The sequence below is a fragment of the Scatophagus argus genome, chromosome 10 (genome assembly GCF_020382885.2).
Source record: "Scatophagus argus isolate fScaArg1 chromosome 10, fScaArg1.pri, whole genome shotgun sequence".
Classification (NCBI taxonomy): Eukaryota; Metazoa; Chordata; class Actinopteri; family Scatophagidae; genus Scatophagus; species Scatophagus argus.
This window is the reverse complement of record NC_058502.1, coordinates 18,059,017-18,082,995: the sequence shown is the minus strand read 5'-3', so window position 1 is coordinate 18,082,995 and position 23,979 is coordinate 18,059,017.

Genomic DNA, 23,979 nt, shown 5'->3' with positions numbered 1-23,979 from the left:
AACAGCAATGATTTTGGTTATGACAAAATCTTAATCTAGACTCTCGTGTTTTCTTGATAGCGGAGCATGTGTCGGTTATGTGATTGCTTCCCCTGCCTATCCTATTTACTTTAGACTGAAGGGAACAAATCCTCAGCTTCTCCTCCTGGTTGCCACACAGTAATTCCTGAAGAGAAATCAAGGACCTTGAAGCGTGTTAATGCTCACATATTGAAGTCTTACAGCATGGTTAAGATACAGTACCTATGAGGGAGCACAGATAAGAAGGTGTGGACAGTGATGTGAAGTTTCTGTGCGGCATGTTTGTGTAATATTGTATCTAAACACTTCAAAGGTGGTGTGACTCATCTCTGGACTTTGCACCTGACTTGTGCTTAGCCAATCAGTATTGTACATATTTATCCCAGAATCAAGCATGGATTAGGAGCTTTCTAAGGCTCACTTTAGAGGAGATTTGTGCATGAGGTTTTGGGTGTTTTGGGTTCAAAATGCAGCTGAATAATGTTTTACAAAGCAGATAACCTTGTGACGTTTTGTGTGTCTGCATTGTTTTCATGGGCGTTCTGGTGACAGCTAGTGTAAACCAGGGCCTTCAATCACTTAGCTATACACAATCCACATGTGACATATTCTTCAGTACAGCTTTTAAGATAAAGATTGCTATTCCTGCTCGCTACTATTGCTATTCTAAATTTATAGTGTTATGATATAATTAGAAAAGGACCATCATCTTAAAAAAAGCAGCCTAGCTAGCCCTAGCATTTTGATGTTTGCTGATAATTACTGGCACATAAGAGATCTACTTACTATTAACACTGACACAGTACAGCACACTTTAGCTATGTCCTGTCACACTAAGCCATGATTGCATGCTTTTCCACTGCACCTTGACAGAAGGGACTAACAGCATTGACCCATGTTATTGTGGTCCTGACAGCAGCAAGGCCAAGCTTTCAACTGGTGAACCAAAGTGAGGCTTTTATGGTAGAGCAGCTATAGGAACTAAAGCCGTATTTGTGACCCAAACGACTGTCAGGTAACTCTTTGTTTTGCACAGCAAGTTTTTTGGGGCTTTTTGGGCATTGGATCAGTTTTAAATAATGCAAAGGAAAAAATGGCAAAGGAAGAAACAGCCATACTGAAATGGTTAAATAAAAACATGCATGCAGCAGGCGCTTATTGCAGCTTTGGTAAACCTCAAGTCTCAGTCAAGTCGTCAAGTGACTTCTTGACCAATGTCGCTATGGTTAATTTACATTAAAATAAGATTCACACTACTCGCAAGACAAATGTGCCAAAAACTGCTGGCCTGTACGCACAGCCTTCCTCCAGCTATTGTCTTTAAAATATTCTTTAAGGCAGCACATGTGTACTGAGAGCTATTCTAAAAGCTATGATACATGATATAATAGTCTACACAATTTGGGTATGTTGGTGAACATCATCATCTGACCCACAGTCTCAGAAAGGATTACTCACTCAGACATTATTGCTATAATAAAGCAACAGCTTCCTTTTTTCTTCCTCTCACATATCCACAGCTGCACATATGAATTGGCTGGGGGATAAGAGAGAAAGGAATTTCTCCTTTGATTTATATGATGGACCTGGTTTTGACCCATTCCTACTGCTGGAAACTTGCCATCACCCCATTCAGATATCAGTAAGCACTTGAAAGTGACCAGACAACTTTTAACGCCACCTTTGGGTCATTCTGAGCAGCTTGGGCTTTTAAAGAGTAGAGTGTCTTGTCAGGTGTATGAGTAAATATGTCATCTATGCATGTACCTGCAGCTTCATTTATTAAGTCTTACCTTACTGGCCAGAAAGCTGAATTTATGAAAAGATATTCCCAGTGACATAGTTATGATTACAAGGTTTGCAAGTTTATAGCATGTAGGAATTAAAAGTCCAAGTAGAGGCCATCCCTGCTGTATATGTTTTGGGTAAAGTTATATTGTCCAATGTTAGATACAACGGTAAGGCAAGCTGATGACTGCTCACGGCAAGTGAAGAGTACAGTAGCTCCTTCATGTTTTATCTCTAGAAGAGCTATGTTAAAACCTTCCAATGAGCGATTGTAAAATGTGTTTTGGTAAGCTGTGCAGTAGATGGAGGAGCAGAAAGGAAATCTAGAAATAAATAAAGTGGATTACATCCTCTGAAAGCTCCATCTTTGCCCTACAGCCGACTGGGTACCTCTCCTGTCTGCATGATAATGCTTTTGTCAGGGCTTGTGACCCAGTTGGTACAAAGCGGGAAATTACGTCATTTGCAAATATGCTTTTATTCCATGATAGTGTATAATTGTACAAATGAAATGAGATTATCTCTCTAGTCCTCCACAAACAGCCATGCAGCTTTATAGGGGGGATTGGAAAAGACTGATAATTTGCCAAAAAAAAACCCGTGGCATGGAAGCATGCACTCAACCTTGGGCCCAGGTTATTTTAAGGAAAGCCAATCTTTGATCAGCCAAGCTGAAATGGCTAAGATAAGTGGGAGCTACATCTCGCGGCAGGACCGCGCACCAGTCTGATATTGCTATTTCCTCCCTGGTTTCTCAAGAGCGGTAAATAGCTGCTGCCCCCGCCACCCTCCCCCCCCCACACACACACACTGCACCTCCTCCCCTCCCCCTTATCTACTCCCCACTTTCTTCTGGAGATCTCTGTCACTTTAATCCACAGAGTCTGCCGCTGGTTAACAAGGAAATCCTGTGTCAATTATCACCAACCACTTCCTGCTGGGAGAGCAGTGGGGAATCAAAGGGGCCAGAGAGTCTTTCACACCAGAGAGGAGCAGTAGGCCTAATTAAATGGCCCTTGTGTCCCGCTGGCTGCCGGTGGCCGGGTGACAGATAGCCCAGCCCAACGATAACCTCCTTCAGCTGATGATTGTTTTGATAGGGGAGCTAGTAGGCACTTTGGGTGCCCTAAGGTTGTCAGATTGCGATCCAGGAACCCAAATTAACTCACAACCAGGACGCAAAGGTTTATGGAGAAAAATGATGGATAAGTTCTTTGAAATGTATGTAATCATAATGTAATGTGGGTATAACAGATGTAACAGATTCATGTTGGAATAGGATCCAAGCTGTTAAAGCTTTACAGTACAACATGCATTTTTAGAAATGCACCATAAGCTTTCATAAAAATTCAGTCTCCTAAACTACAGTCATAAAAAAACAGTCATTAAAATTCTGGTTTCATAAATCTGGGAATGTGGATCCGTGATGCATCATTTGCACACTAGTGGGTGAAGCGTGCATATTAAGATTTGATATGCCATATTTTATCTCGATTCTCAAGACCCTGCATTTGGGGAAAAAGGGAGGTTATTTGAAACCCAAATATGCAACGCTCAAAATGACAATTCCTAGACCACTTTCAGGTGGAGGTCTGTGAAAGCACAACTTAAGGTTCAAACTGCTTTATATCAATTTAAGCATCATATGGGGTCAGCAAATCAGCAGCCTGCCTGCCTTGTAGTTGTCATTTCACTCTTAACTGTCACTTACAGGTGTCTTGTGTCGCCTGCATAATGTCAGATTAAGTTATCACCCACAGTCACTGCCAAAAGTATCTCTTTCTGTTCATTAAAAAAAGTTAGCTTCTAAAAACTCAACCAGAATTATCATTTCAAATAGTGTCTGTGTGAAATATGTTTCCCAGGGATTGGCTATGGATTGTGCATGATTGATAGAATAGGTAATTTAAGGGATGGGATAAAGTGAATGTGAATAAACGTGTGCAGAGCCTGCGCACAGTCGAACTTTGTAGAATATTTAACATTTAAACAGGCTAAATATGGTGCTGAAATTTGACATTGCAGCCAAATATTAAGAACAAAAAAATCTGCAGTCCGATGAGGTTCATCACAATGTCCTCCCCGCTGCCTCTCCACTTCTGTTGGAGACAGCTTCAACCCTCAGTGCCTTGTCCACCTTTAAATTTTCATATGGAGGAAAGGGGCTGCAGAAAAACCAATTTACTAACAGAGCGACATCATCTGTTTGGCCGTTTATCTCTGACACACCACCCCTCAGTCCAGTGTTGACAGTACATGATATTCCATTAATCTGCCTAATGAAAATTTAACCAGTGTTATAAACAAATAATTGGCCATTATCCTCTCAAAGATCCCGAATAAATTACTTGGGCGTTTTTCATGGCTTCTGAAAGAAGAAGAAGCCGGCCCCTCCTGATTGATGTTGGAATAAATGCGGGGCCGGCTCCGACGCTGCGAGTGGGTCTCGGCTAAGCCTGTGATTGACTTAATGAGAGTCTTTGGGGTGAGTAAATGTTCCAAATTGCTCAGTCATTAGCTTTTGCTCGGCTGTCTGAAGATACCCCCGGATCTGCAGCGCGGGTCTCTCCTCTTGTACCATTCCGCCTGCAATTACATTTTCATTTAGAGCAAACCTCTGAAGTCCGATAGGCAGGCCCCTTTTCATTATGCTGGCCTCCTTTTTCTTTTTTATCTAAATGGTGTGAAATGTCTCTTCATTTAGACCAATTAAAGTTGAAAAAGACTGCGCTGTAATGAATTATCATACAAATTATTTACTTAATGCCACAATCTCTCTCCCTCTCTCCCTCTCCTCCTCTCTCATCCTCCACTCTCTCTGGCACCAGGGATGCACAGAGTCAGGCAGACGGGGAATACAGTGTGCGAGTAGACGTGGTGGGAGTCCACAATGGATCCACTTTGAAACTGAAACTTCCTTCAAAACGACACACATTTTGCTGAGGTTACGTCTCTCTTCGGCATTAATCTACGTCTTGCATGAACCGCGCTCTGCATACAGACAATCTCGACTAATGGAGGAGGATGGGGAACCCAACATCTGAACAAAGGGAACAGTATGTCGTCAATATAGCTCATTTCAGATATTCCATTTCAGGAGATGTCTAAGCTCTTCTTAATTAAGGACAAGCTTATGGTTTCAAATTAACTCATTTAATTGAAGGGACCAGTTCTTGTCTGCAAGATGGTGTGGAGAATGTCTCCAGTCTCCTTCCGGAGGCTGTTGGCTGACATATAAACACTGGGAGAGTTCACAACTATCACAGCAGCCCCATCCATACCTCTGGGACCGCCTCTCTCTCCCTCCTCAATGAGACACACACTGCCAAAGACTCCCTCCATTAGCTTTTCACCAGTAGAACAGCTATTCAGAGCATATTCTCCAGCCATTATTCGTGTTAGCAGGCAATGCACCATATTAGGGCTGTTTTTCACCAGCCAGCATAAAGGAAAACAGGAATGAAACGGTATATTTTCTCTCAATGTATTTTTTTTAAGCCCACCAATTCATAGCCTGATCATGCTGGGTAAAGCTGGTGGAGCCGAAGTGACTCGTCACCATGGAGACGGCAGGTTGTACTTCATGCCAGAGCAGTTCTGCTAAAGCCCCGAGATGAGGGGGCAGCACAGAGGGGCTGTTGGTTTGTCCCTAGCCCAGCCACCCCTTCCTTCACTGCAAATGAGGGGGACCTGCCTAACCTTAGGTGGGAGCCAGATTTGTCATCAGAGGCCATATTTAAAACAATTCAAGCTGCCGAAATGAAAAGTCCCAGCATCGATAAATTACTTTTGCGGTCCACGCACAAGCCCAAAATCTGTGGGGAAAAATAAACTCAAAAGGGGCCAGTTTCAGAGGAGGTGTCAAAGTGTTGTTAAACTCACTGGGCAATAATCTTAAGCACTCCATGATTTGAACTAATTGGTATGAAATCACCCACAGTGCTTAAGTGTAGCTACTGTTTCGGTTTGCTGCATCTGCTCTATGTCGGGGCCGATTCTTTGTGACAGCCTGGAAACACAAATGCAAAATTGCCATATGGATCGCCCACCTTTGAGCTTAAGTCACAGGTACAAAGGGGAATGGATTTTCACCAGAAAATCTTCTCTATTGCCTTTTGCTTCCTTATCAGCAATAAAGGATACAAGTGCTATTTGCTTTCATTATCAGGAAACACATAAAAGCTGCAGATATTCTCTTGTGCAAAGGAAGCTATTCTAAATATTATGACATGAAATGATTTAAACACAATGACAGGATTGCTGTTTGGCGACTCAGACAAGCAACTGAAAGTGAAGGGGCGACAGAATGTCACAATATTCCCAGATGTGTTCATGATACAAGGGAATATGTTTCCTTTCAACAGCAGACAAGCGATTAGGGCAGTATTAAATACTGTAGGAGTTCACTGTCAAAGCCACCTCACTCAGATCTGTCATGGGATAGTGAGTGTCCCATAACCACATATGGCAAGACGAGGCTATTTGTTCTCTCAAACTCCAAGCTGTCTGAGCAATCATACCCAAGTACTCATTGTGTGTGGCATGTGCCCTAATGCATGCTAATTGCTGCTTATAAAACAAATTCTTCCATTAACAGATGTAACAAATTTTGAACAACATATAAACCATATAGAAAGGATTTATAATTGTTGATATCAATTAAAGAAATCATTAAAGTGGAAATCCCCTCTGCTGCAGACTGGTTTGATTGATGTCTGCTTTTGTATGCTTTAAGCAATGCTTGTGGCTCCAGTTTACATGAGCATAAAATCAGGACAGGTTAACACCAAGTGCTTGTGTAAGTGATGACTTTAAGTGAATGAGGTAGCCACCCGTTATGACACATTTCAGTTGTGTTAAGTGGTTAGGTGACGTGAGCGAAAATTCTTTACAGACCTGCAGGCTAACATTACCTCCCTGCTACTTTAACACAAGAGGGGTTGTTTCTTCAGTATTAATAAGCAAGAATCACCTAAAAAATTAATTTGAAACTATGCATACACTCCTGAATAGGAGAGGGTGAAACTATTAATTAAAAGTGGAACAGGTTCTTATTTTAGTGGAAAGTGGAAAAATTATGAGCCTTTGTTAAGGAAGGCCCAGGAGCAAAGCTTTCATTAGCCTACATGCATGGCAAAAGCAATTCATCAACTGTAATTTTGCCTCAATGGGCAAAAAAGAGGGATCAACCTCAGCATGCTATTTATGGAGATTTATGAAAGTCTGGGAAATGCTAATGTGATTAACATTTATCTACAACATGTTTCGAAATGGCCCTCGTGTCCATGCTTTGCCTTTAAGATTAAGTTATTGCACTCGCTAGAGAAAAAAGAAAAAATATAGAGTGATACAGAATCTGCTTTGCAGTGCAAGAGCACACAATGATGTTTTTTTTTTCTTTTTTTGAGAATTTTCTGTCACATTAGTGGAGGATTTCTTTCACCCCACCAATCCCCTCCCCTCTCTCTAAATATCTCTCTTTATGTATGTCTGTCCCTAGATGAAGGCGCGGCGAGCAGCGCGGTGCTTTTGTCCTACCGGAGTGTCTCTCTCGAAAATGTGAACTGTTCCACGGATTAGCTGAGCAGAGATTTATTTAATGCATCCTCATAGAGTATTGTTGAAATCTATTTTGGGATACGGAGCTTGCCAAGCTCTAAGCCTGGTAATATATGCCTGCTACAGTTTAAGAGAGAGGGTTCACAGACCCTCTTTATGTTGGGATCATAAGGATCATTCAGAGTCATTGAATATGAAAATATTGAGGGCTGGTAGCACATTTATTGTTTTCACACAGGGTCCACAAAAGGCTTGTTTCCAGGCCCTCCCTTCTGCCTCTTGTTTGTGTGGCCTGTTTAAATATTTGATGTCCTAGAGAATGATTGTGATATTCACCAGATAAGATACTGCACATGCATATGCCATGAGAGGCCCCCATTTAAGATACCGGCTTAAGGTTTCTGAGAGGCCAACAAAGCCATGGATGGAAAAGACTGCAGTGCATTTGCATTTAAGCTGTGGATTTAGGAACAGCTAGAGCAGAATGAATACTAATAATGTATCTAATTTAAAATGCTAAGTATTTACTTTAGAATTTATTCAACCGTAAAACCTTACAAGTAAAATCAAGACACATTTTTATTCAGTGTGTTTACAGCAAATGATGGCCTATGTAAATTTCATGAAATATTTGTTATAAAGTAAATTTACTCATAGTTTTAGTTGAAATGTAAACAGCATTCCTGCACTAATCAGTTTAAAGTTGCTGATATTAGCAAAGTCCAAAAAATGGAACCAACAGTCAGACAGCACAGACTCTGACTACACTTCCCAGCATGCCCCAGGGGGATAAGGTTTGGACCGCTTCTCCTCACAGCGAACGGGTAGCAATGTGACAGAGAGTGACACAAAAGAGGAAAGCCAGGGGGTGTGCAGGAGTGGGGGAGAGGGAGCCGGACAAAAGAGAAGACATGGGCTTTGCACGGAGGACATGATAAAGCCAGGAGCATTATCGTCAGTGTGAAAGACGGGGGCCATACTTCAAACGGGATTTTCTCTCCATGACAGGATACTCCGCTGACGCAGAGCAAATAGCTCTCTGTAGCAGTATATAGCTTCAGGGCTTCTAGGCTTCTTTGTAAATTCAACAAACTACAATGCAATGATAGGATCTCATACAGAGAAACCAGAATGCTCAGCATCAGAATTATAGATAAGTACATATAATGGCAGTGAGGAGAAAGTGAAAATTCATAAGCCAGGAATTTAAAAAAACGATTTGATTTTATTTCATCATTGAAAAAAAGTGGTTCTTGAATAAATAAATTAGACTAGTACTGACCAACACTGGTAAATGATGCATTATTTTAGCTGTTATAGAAGAGGCATTAAGCTTTACAAATCTGACTCTTGCAAGGAAGCCATGGGGTTCAATCAATTAGTCTGTGATTATTATTACTTCTGTTGTTATTACTAGTCCCCGCAGCCAGGCTGTTATGGTAACCCTAGATGTGGTCCATACTACTAATCCTTGCCCCTTCCCTAACCTTAACCTTTACTCTCTTAATCAACATCATATTCTGAGCAAGTGGGCAAAATATTTACATGTTATCTCTTGCAGCGTTCAGCGAGAATTTGCTTTCACTCTGGGAATTTTTCAGTTGCTTGTATGCTCGCATACATAGTTGTGCATGTAAGTGTGTGTGTGTGTGAGGGTGTACAGTATGTGCATGCGTGAGTGTGTGGTACATGTGTTATTCTGTCCGGGCTCCATTGTTGGTTTTTCATCTTTTGTCTAACTTGAAAGTCACAAGGACATTAGGGTCCCAATAAATTAGAGGAAGAAAGGCTCCAATTGTAGATGGGCTGCCGTGGGTGGTGTAGTTCTTTCTTTATATAGATCTGTCTTGCACATTATGGTGTTAGTGACAAATAAGAATTTAGGCTTGGCCTTAGAAGTTGTGGTAAAATACAAGATATTTTGAGTTAATAAAGGCGAAAAGACAGTAGTGCACCAACCACAGCTAGACAAGTTTATATCCCAGACTGGTGGAAAAGCTCTTCTTTTATTTTGTTCAATATTCAACCCATCTGTCCTCATTTCTGAAAATGACTATTGAGAAGTTTGATCCAACAGCAAATATAAACTGGACAGCAAGATAAAGGAAGAGCACGAAAACACTGAAGTGAGCAAACATCTCAGTGAGACAAAGATATTTCCTATGCAAAGCTCGCACACAATGTCATGTGTGATAGCGACGAATCCCGTCCAAGTCACACGCAGGGGGGTTGGTGGGGACACAGAAACGAGGTCGGCTGCCTGCCTCTTCCAATGATTCCCCCTCTTAGCTTTGATTCTGCTGATCCAGTATCTCGCCATATAGCAGGAGGACACAAAGCAGATTTCAGCTTTGGGCTAATCTCATTAAGAAACTCTAACCACCCCTATGAGTAGTGGGGGGAAAAAGCAACTCATTCTGCACTATGCCAGAGCCAAGGCTCATGGAGGCAGGTGTAATGTTACATAATTAGCCTCTAAACGGTAAAAAGGAGATTATTGCAAATGGCCTACCAGCCAGCACATGCAGTGGACCTGGTCCCTGAAGACTCGCAGGTCTAGTGAAGCTGAAAACATCCCTGGGGAATTGATGTGTAAAAAAGGAAAAACAGATTATTTGCAGTAAGTGTGTGGTATAGGGTGGTCAAGGCTCTCTGTAATTTGGTCCACTTTAACAAATGAACACAGGTTTGATTAGGGTGGAAGTAAAACATAGTGGCGGATAGCCAGTAGTGAATGTTGCAGGAACAACACAGCAGGAACTGACATGTTTCTTCACTTTTCTCCGTGTTTCTTCTTTTTCTCTTAATAAGCAAACATGCTTCTTTTAAACACCTAAAAACTGCATGGGGGTGGGGGAGGGGGGTTAGTAAGGTCCAAGTTTGTGCTCCTGCTGAGATGTCCTGTCAACCCGCAGCAGAGGCTCTGCTGTTGACTCCTGCACAGAAATGGCTAACAGAAGAATTGATGGAGTCAGTCTGATCCAGGGAGCCCACACCTAGTCACTCATAACCTCAAGACTGGATTACCATGTCAGATTGTTGCCATATGTGGCACGGCGCACCACTCCAGCAATGACAATGATCAACTACTACCGTTCACCATAACCATCCAACAAACTTTGCTGTCAGAGTTCAAACACTGAACGGACTCAAATAAAAGATTTCTGCACTATGCCAAAGTACAATACCCCATATTGTCCAGTGAACATGCAAATTAGTGAAACAGATGATCTGAAAGCCTCTCTGGGCACAGCCAGTTAGGACAAAGAAAGAATGGCGGCATTCCTTTGTTGCCTCTTCAGACACGCTGAAGCATCGGCTCGTTGTTACATAAAGTTGTATAACAAATGAGCCTGGGCTCTTTGAACTGGCTGACCACACAAGCCTGGAAGAGTCACTAAGAACCCAACATGTGGCAGCAATAAGAAGGCCCCGCCCTCCGCAAGACATGTGGGAGACACTGCATTCCAGTGGAGCTCATTAAAGCTAAAAAACAAATCCAAAAAACACTGCCCCAGTCTCAAAGAAGGACCATGAAATAGGCCACGGCCACATTACTGCTATTTATTTATCTATTTTTTAATCATTTGATTATTTCCATTGTCTATACCACACAGCAGAGAAAAATGGAGAATTCCCAAAAATTCTCATAATCCTTAATTCCATTTGCTCATCATCTGAGCAACTTTAATGACTCAGTGTGACTGACAGCTGAATTTTCAGACACGTTTTAAAGACAGTGACATTTACCATGCCTTTTATAAAGTGTACAGATGTGGTTTAGCGTTTAAACCTGTCATTGAATTTGGCTTATTTATAATGCTGTTTGTTCCACCAGTCTGCCCACTTAAGCTACGTGTTGTCTGTTTAAACTTGGCTATAAACAGAGTGTTGCTGACTGTTTGAACTCCTCCTCATACATTCACATGAGCAAAGGGTGTGTTTGTTGTTTCACTGTTATTGTAAAAATGTGACATGATATTCAGTTTGTGTACATGACTTCACAACATGAGGCCGTGCATTACGGAGTGTATTCACTTAAGATAGATAAAAACTCAATAAAATCAAATGCCCACCGGGGAGGCAGTTTTCTCGCTGTAGCAGACATCTGGCATGATTATTTTCAGCTCTTCAGCTAATCCTCTCTAAATGTAAACTGAAGAAAAATGTGCCAAATGGCTTTAGAGCAAGACTGAATTTTGGACTTGTGGAAGATTTAAATGAGTTTTATAGAAATGTTAGCGGCATTATTGGAAAACACAGTGAGACAATTGTAATTACTTTTCAGCCTGTCACATTTATAATCATTATCCCACTTTTTAGACATGCCAATTTTTGACTCCTGTTAACCATTGCAGCTGTGGAGAAGCCACATAACATACAGCAGGTTTTTTTTTCTGCGTTTTGATGTGCTTTCATCTGTGTCGCTGGGCGTTAGATGTTTGATATGTAGCGTTGTGACTGGAAACGCTTGAGTCGTGTGCATGCCATTCAGAGGTGGCCCAGTAAGAGCTAATCTACTTGTCAGGGTTGACTGCCAAGCATATCGGCCCACACACTTCACAATATGACTTTATTCATACTGTAGATCTGGGACATTAACTGTCTCTGCCCACCAGAACACAACACTTACGCCCACCACTAGCAATGGAAGAAACCTACATTATGAGCCTGTGCAAGTGATAAAGTGATCCACATCCTTTGCACCTCACATCTACAACCCCCGACACCTTAAGTCTATAACCTGGACCCTGCTGAGACACATGCCGTACTTAAATATTCACTTTAAGAGCGTCCCTCTTGCTTTTACGGGAGGAATCGGCAGTCATTCTGCACATTTTCATATTCCTGTTCAATGGAATTCAGCAAAACTGCCAGTAGGATGTTTGGACAATGAAATGAAATAAAAAGGCTTCAGGGGCTGTAATGTTTGCAGCAGCTGTATCATTAGGGACTTCTCAAATGGCTACCACCACAGTCAGCACAAAGGACTGAGAAACATAAATGCTTTGTGATCAAATGAGTCAAACCAAACCTGCCTTGACTCTGCTCTGACAAATGTGGTGATAGCCTCCAAGCAGATGACCTGGAATCTTCTTAAACAGAAAGACTGCATATCGCTTCTGACGTGGAAGCAGGAGATGCATTTGATCAGGCTCATGGCACATTGTGCCAAAATAAAAGTGGATTTCATGATTTATTGAGCTTGAATAATGGTGCCTCATGGGCATTTCATAAATCTCTAATAGGGCAGTGACCTCAGTTGCCAACACTTCATAAATCTATATCAACAAAATTGGAACTTCAAAACACACACAATATAGCAAATATGTCTAATATGTTTGCTTCAATTAAAGAAACTGAGCACAGGTCAAATAGGCAGGGTTCACATGTACATTAAGAGTAAACCGTTGAGCAATTATTTAGAAAGTAATAACTCCCTGATAAAGAAGAAAGGACACACAGACATCTGCAGTCGATTAAAGCTTCACAAATTTACAATGAGGCGGAAGAGGAATGTCAAGTTTTCACACTAATTTAATACAGGGTCTTCCTGACCCAGCTATTATGAGAAGGATTCTTTTGCATAACATATTGTAATGATAATTTTAACTCTAAACTGTAACGCAGAGAAGCTGTCATGGAAAGGGCTGCTGCCAGATGGAAGAAATATCACTCTGGACTGTATTATAGCGAGACAAAATGAAAATAAAAAACGTATCCAAAGTTCACAATAGCAAAGCTATTCAAATAAGCCAATAAATAAATGAGAGTACAAATGTGTAAGCCTCGGGGCAGAGAGAGGATCTTGCTGCCAAGTCACAATCTCAATCTCAATTTGTAGAACACCACAAGGGGCAGTATGCAGTACATGACAAACACGGGCTGCAGTGCTGTTACTGCAGGAGTGGCTCACAGAAGTCACTTAAGGTTATCAAGTGTTTATGGCCCCATTTTTCCATGACAACAAGCGTTGGAGGATAACACAGGAACAAGGAAAATTAATGAATCAAAACGAAAATGTGCCTGCATCATTTAACACTGTTACAATTAAATACATCTGATTCTTCATACGATACAATCACGTCCACAGTTTCCTGTCTTAAAGAAACCACTGATCTTACAGCAGAACGAGCAGCAGGGTGCCTCATGTGCGGCTTAAAAATCCCCTAACCTAAATCGCTGTTGATCTTTAGCCTGGACTGTTAATATGATGTTCCCAGACCAATATACTGTACTAATATTAACAAGAAACATGAGCAATAGTCTATTAATTCCAAAATGGCAAACTATTCATTTTCAATATGCCATTAAAATGGGATGAGAGGTATGCTAAATATTTTATATGATCAATTAATAACTTCTTAGTGAATGGATTTTATTTGAATTAACAGACCGTCTCACTCTCCTTTTAAATTTCTCAGATTAAATTGTTTCAATGAAAAGGAAATAAGTTTTAGCAGGTACAATGCTGACAGTGTGTGTGTGTATATATATATACACACACACACACACACACTGTACACACATACCCAAACATATATGTGTGGGTATGTAGACGTGTGTGTGTGTGTGTGTACATTTTTTTCATATTATAAATACAAAACATATTTTTTAACTTAAAATTAATATATTTTTTACCTTTTTTAAATTCTAAAAGTGTTTGTCTTATTTTCACAATTTAAAAAAATGCATCCCTTTTCTTTCATACTAATATAGGAACACTTTGGTATGTTAATGTAATTAGAAAACTTTTTTCAAGCATTAGTTTGATATTTCTCATTATTAAGATCATTTAATTGAAAAGAAGCTGTATAATACACTCAGCTGTATTAATCACTTATACAGTAAGAAAAAAACTGCCAGCTGACCGAGTGAGGGGGCTGCAGGCTGAGGACAAGATGGGGGGCTGCATGGGTGTGGAACTTCAGAACACAGCTTCAGTCACTTTCAATCTATATGTACTAAACTGACGACGATGAAAATAAGATGGCGAGGGTGCTCTTTGTCGCAGGCCTCACACTGTGCCCCGGCCCTCACCTTAGACTAATGCTCAAAAGAGCCTAAAACTCACACTGCATGGGCCGTGCAGCACAAATGGGACAACTACAAAAAACAAAAAGAAAGTTTACTTCGCAAGGAATCTTACCATATACCCACATACTGTAGATCTTTAGTAAAAAACAAGTAAGTCACCTCACTGTAACACAGTTTGTGTTTCTCCACAATGTCACATTTAGGTTCTAATATTCTCCAGGAGAATGAATATATTTGTTGACTAACAGCATGGATAAAACTCTTAAATATTCAGAATTTTTAATCTGGTTTAACATTTCCACCCGTTTTATGCAAATTACACTCTATTAGCATAATCTCATTTGAGAATACATCCTTTTAAAGTAAAAGATTATAACCTATTTTTTTAACACATATAAATCAAATGTTATATTGAAATGGTAATGTTTTAAAGTCGGTGTGCTCTGCAGAAAGAAGTGCATTTACATATATACCTTTTTTTTGCATTAGTGGCTCAACACTACATAGAAGATATAAAACAAAGCTAAAACCTCCATGAGGGAAAACATCCAACAGCTTAAATGTCTTGGCAAACATGAAACATCCATTTAAAGAGCTACTATAAACAACTGCAAATATTCTCTTTGTGTTATTTTGCCCAACATAAATACACACACCTAATTTCTACCCTGTTTCTTATACTTCTTATACTTCTGATACCAGTGCTGTTGTTGACAAGATTAAATCAATTTTCCTGGGTAGGAGAGAGAGGAGAGGAAAAGGTAGGACATTACCTCCAGGCATTTAAGTGGAAACAGGGCCTGTAAAAGCTTCAGCAAGATACTGAGGTGGATAAAGATGTAAGAAAGGGCCATTATGTTGCTCAGGTGGGGGGGGGGACTCTATCTCTCTCCATTCCCTCCTCCTTCCCTCTTTACGTCTGCCTTGAACTTGTAAAGAGTTCAGCAGGTCTGAGCCTACAGTCCAGACAGGCCTCTGGAATGCGAGTGCGGCCACTCAAGCCCGTCTGACCTTCCACCATACGAGCTCCATTTCACTGGGCTACCTTACCTATTCATTTACAACGGGACTTCAACTTTATCTTTCCTTGTAACACAACATTAACTGCCAAAGAGCTGGAAATGCATTATCAGCCCGCCCCAAAGCTTGGATTGCTTCCCTCATAAATAAGATCATTATACGAGTGGTAATCCCATTAAATAGATCATTTTGCAAATATCTAAATCCAATTAATAAAGTGTTTTCAGAGGGGGTGCAGCAAACACTGCCTTTTAGAGAGCTGACATGCTGTGACTCCATTTCTTTGTTCCTCACTCCCTTAGTAGCAAGGGTGATATTAATAAATACAACCCCGAGCCTGAATCACTCTTTGAAAGAAAACTGGGATTTGGTTTTTGCTTGTTCTGGTAGAATCAAGTGAAAAGTCTATGTTGATCAAATGAAGATTTAGTTATTTAAAGCTAATTTTACTATAGAGCTGGGGAATTTCCATGCAAAAATAACTTCTTTCTTTACCTTTCACTCCAGCATGTATTGCATTTGCTAGCATTAATGTGGTTATAGGATGTTCTTATGCTGTAATCCCATAAAAATCCCAAGATGGACTGGGCCACATGAGCTAAATGTTTTTAAATGATTACCAGATGGTTCAACAAATTTGCCATTTATTGAATTAATCCGAACTACTTTTGTTAATCATTACCAAAACTCACGAGTGGAAATGCCCTCCAAGTGCCCTTTGACTTTTGGACGAGTGCTCCTGCAGCAACTATGTCACTTTCTCTACACCACCAGATTATTAGAAAGACAGAAAACTGTTTTACTAATTCATTGCCCTTGCATAAACAAACCATCAGCGAGCAAAAGAGGCATTATAATCCTAAAGTAGTTGCCCCTCAAGTACTTGTGTTTGTTCCACTGAACTAATAATCCGATAAAGGATGATATCCTCGGCTTTGATTGCGCCTGAAGTGGTTGTTTTACCTTTGTGGAAAGTGCGTCTGGCATGGTAAGAGTGTTTTCGTATCTTTTCATGGTTTTTAACTGGCAACAGAAGCTGTTAGCAAAACAGTGCTGTGGTTAAACGAATTAGAAAACAGTGCCCCTGGGTGATGTTAACACGTTGCACTTTCTCATTCGAAGCGTATGCAAGGCAGCTGCCAGTGAGTGATCTATGTGTCATTTATATGGCTGTTTATGGTACAAAGTGAAGGAGACCGCAGTTTTAATTATGGTTTTAAATGTCTTTCACTACCCAGATAATGCCTTTGTCTTGGGGGTTTATTTTAATAACTCTGAGATGATTTAAGTCACTTTGACAACAGATTCTATTGCACTTCAACACGTCAAAGAAATCACAAAGCCAAACATATGTCTGCATCTACACATGTGATGCCATTAGAGTGAAAATAGCTTTTTAAAATTCTGAGAAGCTCCACGTGTTCAAAGCTGGGAGGCAGCAGCTTTTAGCACTGCAGCAGACCACAACTCAGCATCCTAATGACAGCATCATTAGAAGTATCATAGCAGTAATTATTCTCTTCATCTGAGGGCATGCCTACAAAGAGAGGCTGGTGAAAAACGAAGGCTGAGGTTGAGACCAGTCTCCCCCTCTTCCAGTCTGCTTTCGCCTGTCTAATCTGTCTTTTTCTAATGAAGGGAAGGAAAGTGAGAACAGTGGAAAGAAAGAGATGTCAAGATTGAGGTCGGCTGCCCCCCTCGCAGGGTCAAACTCGAGGGGTTAATACCTGGTGTCCGACACTGCACATAAACTCCGCTGAGCTCATCACACTAATTAAACAGACACACATCCTCTCTGAGCTCCTATGGCCAATCGCTGCCAGCTAAAAAAGCAGTCCATTCATGGAGGTTGGCAGGGTGTGCATGTGGGGTGGGCTTGGGAAATGCTACCTGGCCTTCCTCAGTTTGATTAATGTGAAGAACAATGGCGCTCTTGTGGCAAACCAGCCTCACTCCACTTGGTTCTGGTTCACTGCTTGAGGAGAGAGGACTGCATGTTCCAAACCTGTACCCCTAGACGAACCACCACCTAGCCTAACAACTTCTTGACGACTGCTGTCTCCTCAACACCATCTCCTCGTCCTCAGGCTAGCCATGTCAATGACAGAAAAGAGGCACAATTTTTCACATCCATAACAAAAACAATGCAAATTCGAATTTTCAGAACCTAAAACCGGATAAAAAGTAAAAAAACAACAACAAACAAACAAAGAATTATGTGCATCAAACTTTTCTAAGCAAAAAACTCAATTCATACTGCAACTGATTCATGATTATGTTGAAACAGTCGTGTCAGAGAAACTGGACATTTATGTATATGAAAATGTCATGGATTATTACTTTAATGTGTAATTTGTTTGTCTTTCCACACACACTTAATAAATGCTAAGTGGATGCATCCACCAATCTATTAAAATACTGCTTTGTACGTAGCTAAGTTTTATCAAATGTACTTGACCATCTTTCTTTCCATCAGCAGTTAGATTCAAGGGAAAAAGACATCAATGTCATCTCTCTGAGGGAGAAACAGCATAATGTTCCGTGTGTCAAAACTTCGGCGACATAATTAATTGCAGCACTCCCTGAACTCACAAAGACTTGTAGAGCTCCACCACTACTTGGCCAGTGCTCCCCTTCTTCAGCTATATCAAAACAAGGAGACAAATTGAGCCACCTGCATGTCTCCTAAAGCTTGACAACTCATCTCACTTGCAAATTACAGGCATTTTACCCCCCTACAAAGACGTCTGTAGAGTCCAGCAAGCTTCTCACCAGCCAAGGCTTGATAGGTCTTCTTGCAGCTACGTGACACTTTGAAAACAGTGGAGACATTTCATAATACTGGAGGCTGGAAAGAACATGAGATGGTCCATATGGCCAAGAGCACAGTTTTGGTCACACACTGAAATGTTTGCAGAAGCACTTCATAATTATTTGCAGTGAACTCACTGAAGTCAGGGATGTTGGTTTATATAGGATTTGATTTTTTTGACAAGCACATAGAGACTGAAGAATTTTATACACTTGAAGCAATAGAAAAAATTGCAAAGAATTTATGGAGTAAACGTAACGCAACCTAGACATTTCGAAACATTTATGATTTACTTACGTGTATTTCACATCTTTTAAAGATACTGCTATCTTGTCAGTAAGTCAGTTCATATGTGGATTGGCTCATATAAACTGGGAATATATGTTAATGGAAATGAAATGACAGCACACCTGTATAAACTCCACATATGGCATATTCACATAGAAAATGGTCATTACCGGAAATTGTACTGATGGGACTCCAGATGACCTACAGTTATAGGTGCATGAGGAAAAAAGAGAGAAAGAGGAATACAGTGAGGAAATGAAAGAGAAAGATATTCTAATTCCTTTCATTAAAACTTATTACTTTGTATTTTATGGTATTGTAATCCCCTCTATGAGCAATTTTGTAATAGCATAAACCATTATTTATCTCAGATTAATTACATTAAAGACCTTTCAAATCTCTTCTGGTGAAGAACGCCCATGGAGCTTCTGTTTTCACTGCAAAGAAACAGATCTTTACTGCCGATCACTTTTGCAGATTAGAGGATTGTTATTAATTGGCCAATTGGTTAATTGTTCTTTTTCTTAATTAGTCACCGCAGAGGGACAATGGGCTTTGTTGGTGACCCTCATTTACACTAATGTGCTTCTCACATTAGTTAGGATTTGCACATATACAAGCCAAGAGTTACTGGAAAGAAACATAGCACTGTATTGCCGGACTATAACTGAAACTGACAGAAATTATTGATGAAGCCACCGAACCATGGCAGAAATCAGTTCACCCGCTGGCTATTTGCAAAACAAAGGCAGAAAACTGAACACTAGTATAAAAATTACAATAAATCTTCTGCTTTTCTACTCTTTTTTTCTTTCGTTTCGTGTAAACACACAAGCTGTAAGGACACATGGTGTTTGTAGTATGATGCCTACTATGGTATCTGCAGGATGAGGAAAGGTTGCACATGTTTACATTCACACCTTGGAGCTGTCTGGTAATAACACACTTACAAACTGGTAAGCAAATAGAAAACAAAGGGTAGAAACTAGAGGCAGTGACATTGTCAGTGACGGTGAAGATACTTGAAGTGCAACAAAGGCGGAGAAAATGTCTTGTTAAGGCAGAAACGACTACTAAATTAGTCGCATACTGCATGTCTGCAATTTGTTTCTCTCATCACTGCGTGCGATAATCAAAAGAGGGGAAGCACACATATTAAAGTCACTCTCAGGTCTGTTTGGTCTTCACTGGAGGCTCCTGGCATGATTTATGCCCGGTGTTCCTTCAAAAACCAGAAAATTCCAATCATCACAAGAACATCAAATCTGAGGCAATTCCTCTCTCCACAAACTACAAGTGGTCAGCAAATTGCTTGACTGGAAACCAAAATGGAATGCTTTCTAAATAACTGCTGCAATGGTCAGTTATATAAAGTATTTATAGGAGATCTGCAATGGCATCTGACAACATTTCCCAAATGAGCAAAGCTTAGAACATGTTGTAAAATAACGTGGGCCTTGACCATAGGTTTCAATCCCTGGTCCATGTAGATGAGGGCAGGCAGGGAAAGAGCCACATTTACAGTATATTAAACAGGCTGAAAAAAGGCTCAGCAAACCTACCTGATAATAGTCATGAAAGGTAATAATAAGGATCAGTTTCATCATTTTTAGCACATTTCAAGGCACCATCATGTTGACTATCCAACAAAAAGCAAACCCTGCCCCATTTCCACTTAAATGTAAAAATACACTCATCTTATTAAACTAAATCACAAATGGCTCTTTAAGCCCAGAGAAACATCCCAACACATTCTAACTGAGACACTGAAGGATTTCCCCAAACTCAATCAAAGAAAATTGAAAATCAAATCAAGAAAATGGAAAGTGAAAAGCTCAGTTTCTCCAAACGTCAGTTAGACATTATGTTTTACTTCTCCTGCTCTTCATAGTCTGTCAGAATGGCTGACTTTAGAGTGTTCATCAAACGACAATTTGATGGTACAAGTATGCAAAATGACAAAGACCTTTTTATATATATTTTCTGATTTTGCACTGAAATGTAACAATTTTTAAATTTGTTGTTTAATGTTAAATTTATTGAGACGACATGTAACTAAACTGAAGGTTAATGTTAAAGCTCTGAAATATCTAACTCTCTGAGATATCTAACCCAAAAGCAACAAGTGGACTGAATCCTAATTAATACTTTCTGTTGGTACAGCGTGCAGTGATGTCACATCCGTCTGTCTGTGCTTCCTAATGTAAACTGTCCATTGCCATCTTTTGTAAGATGACCACAGAGCACGGCTCAAAAATGAGTTCTGCATAAGAGACCATGAAGCCAGACACTCAAAGACATTGGCAGACGTCGTCATGCTCAGCCCAAATATACAACACGCTCTCCTCAAACCTGGGCTTGTTTAGCAGCTGGCACCCGAAGGCACCAGTCAGATGTATGCCAGCTGAGCTGAAATGTGCCCACAGAGTACACACTGCAACATCACTACCAGCACCCGTGCCCTCACCTTGTCTACCTTGGCACTTTTTGAGTTTGATGGAAAAAATGGCCCATTGCAAAGCACAAGTCAAGTGCCAGACAGCATATTTATACATCTTAATTAGCAATAATGAAGCCCAGTACCTGCCAGCGATCTGATTCCAGTGGTTACTGTGTCTAGGCTGTATGTCTGTTGTTTGCCTTCTACTTACATGAGAATTGCACAAATAAAATAGCTGAAAGGATCCTGTGTTTTTGCTAAAACCATTAGATCCGATAACATGTAATGATGATGGATCTTTAATGAAACTAACACTTGAGAAAATGCTTAGCCTGAATGAGCCTATTATATTACTTAATGACAACTAAGCTTGAATCTACAAAAAGGTAAAATCTGCAGGCTGCGACATGTCTCAGATTTACAGAAGCATATGAATCAGTTTGACATGGCACAGATCACTCATTTTCCAGAACCTGTTGGGACATGGTGAATGACTACTGCAGATTCTCATGATGTTTTGTTTCATGTGATTTGAGGCCATGTTTGGATGCAAACATGTTTAGATCTGTCGTCAGCGATAAGTTTGGGCCCCAAGACATTCTTCATGAAGGTAATGGAAACAAGTTGCATGGATTTTTTACCGTGAAATAGGCTACAGCCTTCCTCCTGACGTCTGGATTTATGGCCTGGTAATTCCCCTCTGGAGTAATTTGGCTGGTACATCTGCAGCTTAGCAGCATTCCAGCAGAGCTCTCCTGTGCTGTGAAGTCAGGAGATGACTGATTGATTGACTGTATTACTCTAGTTTTAGCATGGCTTTACAGAGCGATTGCAGAGAAGTTCTAATGTGATCTATCCACTGCAAACTACAACTGCGCTTGATGTAAGCTGTGAGTGGCCTGCCTGCTGCTGGGTTACCCTGCTGTGATGATCACAAATCATAGTTAAAAAGTGAACTTATACAATAACCCACATCAATAACAATACACACACAGGCTAACAGTTTTTAGATTTGTGGAAATCAAACCATCTTCCACACAAAATATGTAGGGTATATACTGTTAAACTATTATTAACAGGGTGCCAGAAGCTTAATTATTATATGTATTATTATTCTGTTGGTAATGCCAAAACAAGATAATCAGTTAGAATTTCCCTCTTCTTTCACACTAGTGATGCCTCTACAACTTCTTCATGGCGCAAATTACAGGCTAAAAATGAACAAAGGCAAACCTACGGTCTGCTGACAGGTCATGTTTCCTACCATTTGGGTGATAAGTCCCAGGCACATGCTGCTCCGACAGTGACAATGAGAGAAGTCCCTCTGTGGCCCATATGAGCTTGACATATTCCCCAAAACAGTCGGGCCTGCAAAGAGCACAAAATATTCAAGTCTCAAAGAATGTTGAAAGAGGGATGTTCTGGACTTTCAAAGTCTACAGTTACAGTGGTGTTTTTGCTTTTATTAAAAAAGATTTACTGATATGACAGCTGAGCTTATTGACATTTTGATGAAAGCTAACCCACAAAAGGTTTGTTTCATTTACAATGGAATAAAATGTACAGAATGTACAGAAGAAAATTCATGTGTTTATTTACTGTACATCCCTTTTGTGGCCATATGTGCATCCTTCACCCTTGTTTGCTGTTTTGTGTTGATAGATTCCCTCTTTCCTCTGGTTGTCATCTGGCTTTGTTCACCTGACACCAGACGCGTGGCAGCTATCAGAGGAAGACAATACCATCAATGCATTGCACAATGCTGGGATCTGCAGCACGTTTGACACCTGATTTATCTCAAACACCTATTCAGATTAGTTAACTGTCCAACAAAGAGTCCCGCATTGGAGTGGGTGGGGTCTGATACTCTGGGGAGTGTGAGGGGTTAACCTTGACATCTGGCCCCCGATCATCCAACAAGTTCAGGCCAGCTGCCCAGATAGGCCTGGTTTTTCCCCAAAAAACACCTCATCCATCTGCTGAATTTCTCCTCCTCATAGGTTTCTCCATGATTGCCTGAGGCACTTCTATTCACAGACGCGTGCGGGGTGACACTGATCCCTGCTATGACGCCCATCCATATTTAAAGGGGAGTGCAGATGACCTGTGGGTGGCCCTTTCTGGCACGCTTGGCCTCTCCTGCACCCACAGAATTTTACAAAACACGTTTGTTGGATATTTCCTCAAATTACAGCAATATGATATAATGCACAATGAACTAATGGGCTTTAATCTAGGAGGCACTCAGGTGACACGTGCCACTGCCGTACAAAAGCTGGAACCTGTGAAATCCAATCTGTTGATGAACGTGTAAGGATGACAAAGAGTATGCCAATTAGCTTATGAATACAACAGGTGACACCTGCATAAAGCCCAATTACACACTTATTTGTGTCCAGTGTCTCCCAGGGCAGACTATAAGTTAACACAGGAAAATAAAAGATTAATCATTATGCATGCTGCCAGTTCTGTGACCAGCCACAGTTATCCTGAAATTAACATCATGAGCACGGTTTCATTTAAATTTTACTGACACATTAAAGTCTCATGTAAAGCAAAGTCTAACTTAATTATTCAATCAACACAGGTAGTTCAGTCACCTGAAGCATTCAATGATTGTTTCATTATAGGAGTTATTAGTAATTTGTATTTTTCTGGTGTCCATGGTTACCAGTGCTATGCATCTCATCATTGTCAGATGTAACACGCTGCGGTGGTGTGCAGTGGCAGCTGCTGCTGTGTTGAGGTGCATCTCTTCAGGGACCACTAGATTGAGGTGACAGGGGAGAGGTCATGTTTTAACCTGCTGTGTAGCAGGGTGACGGGTAAGAAAACCGACTCACAAAAGCATAAGCCAGTAAACAACACAAGTGTTTCTTGTCCCAAAAGATTTCACACAGTCTTGTTGCACACATAGGCAAATTAGAGTGGAGTTTTAACAAGCAATCTTGCTACTCAGTTGTCAAACGATGCCACTTCTCTCTTTTACCAGGAAGGCATGGGAATTTCTCCA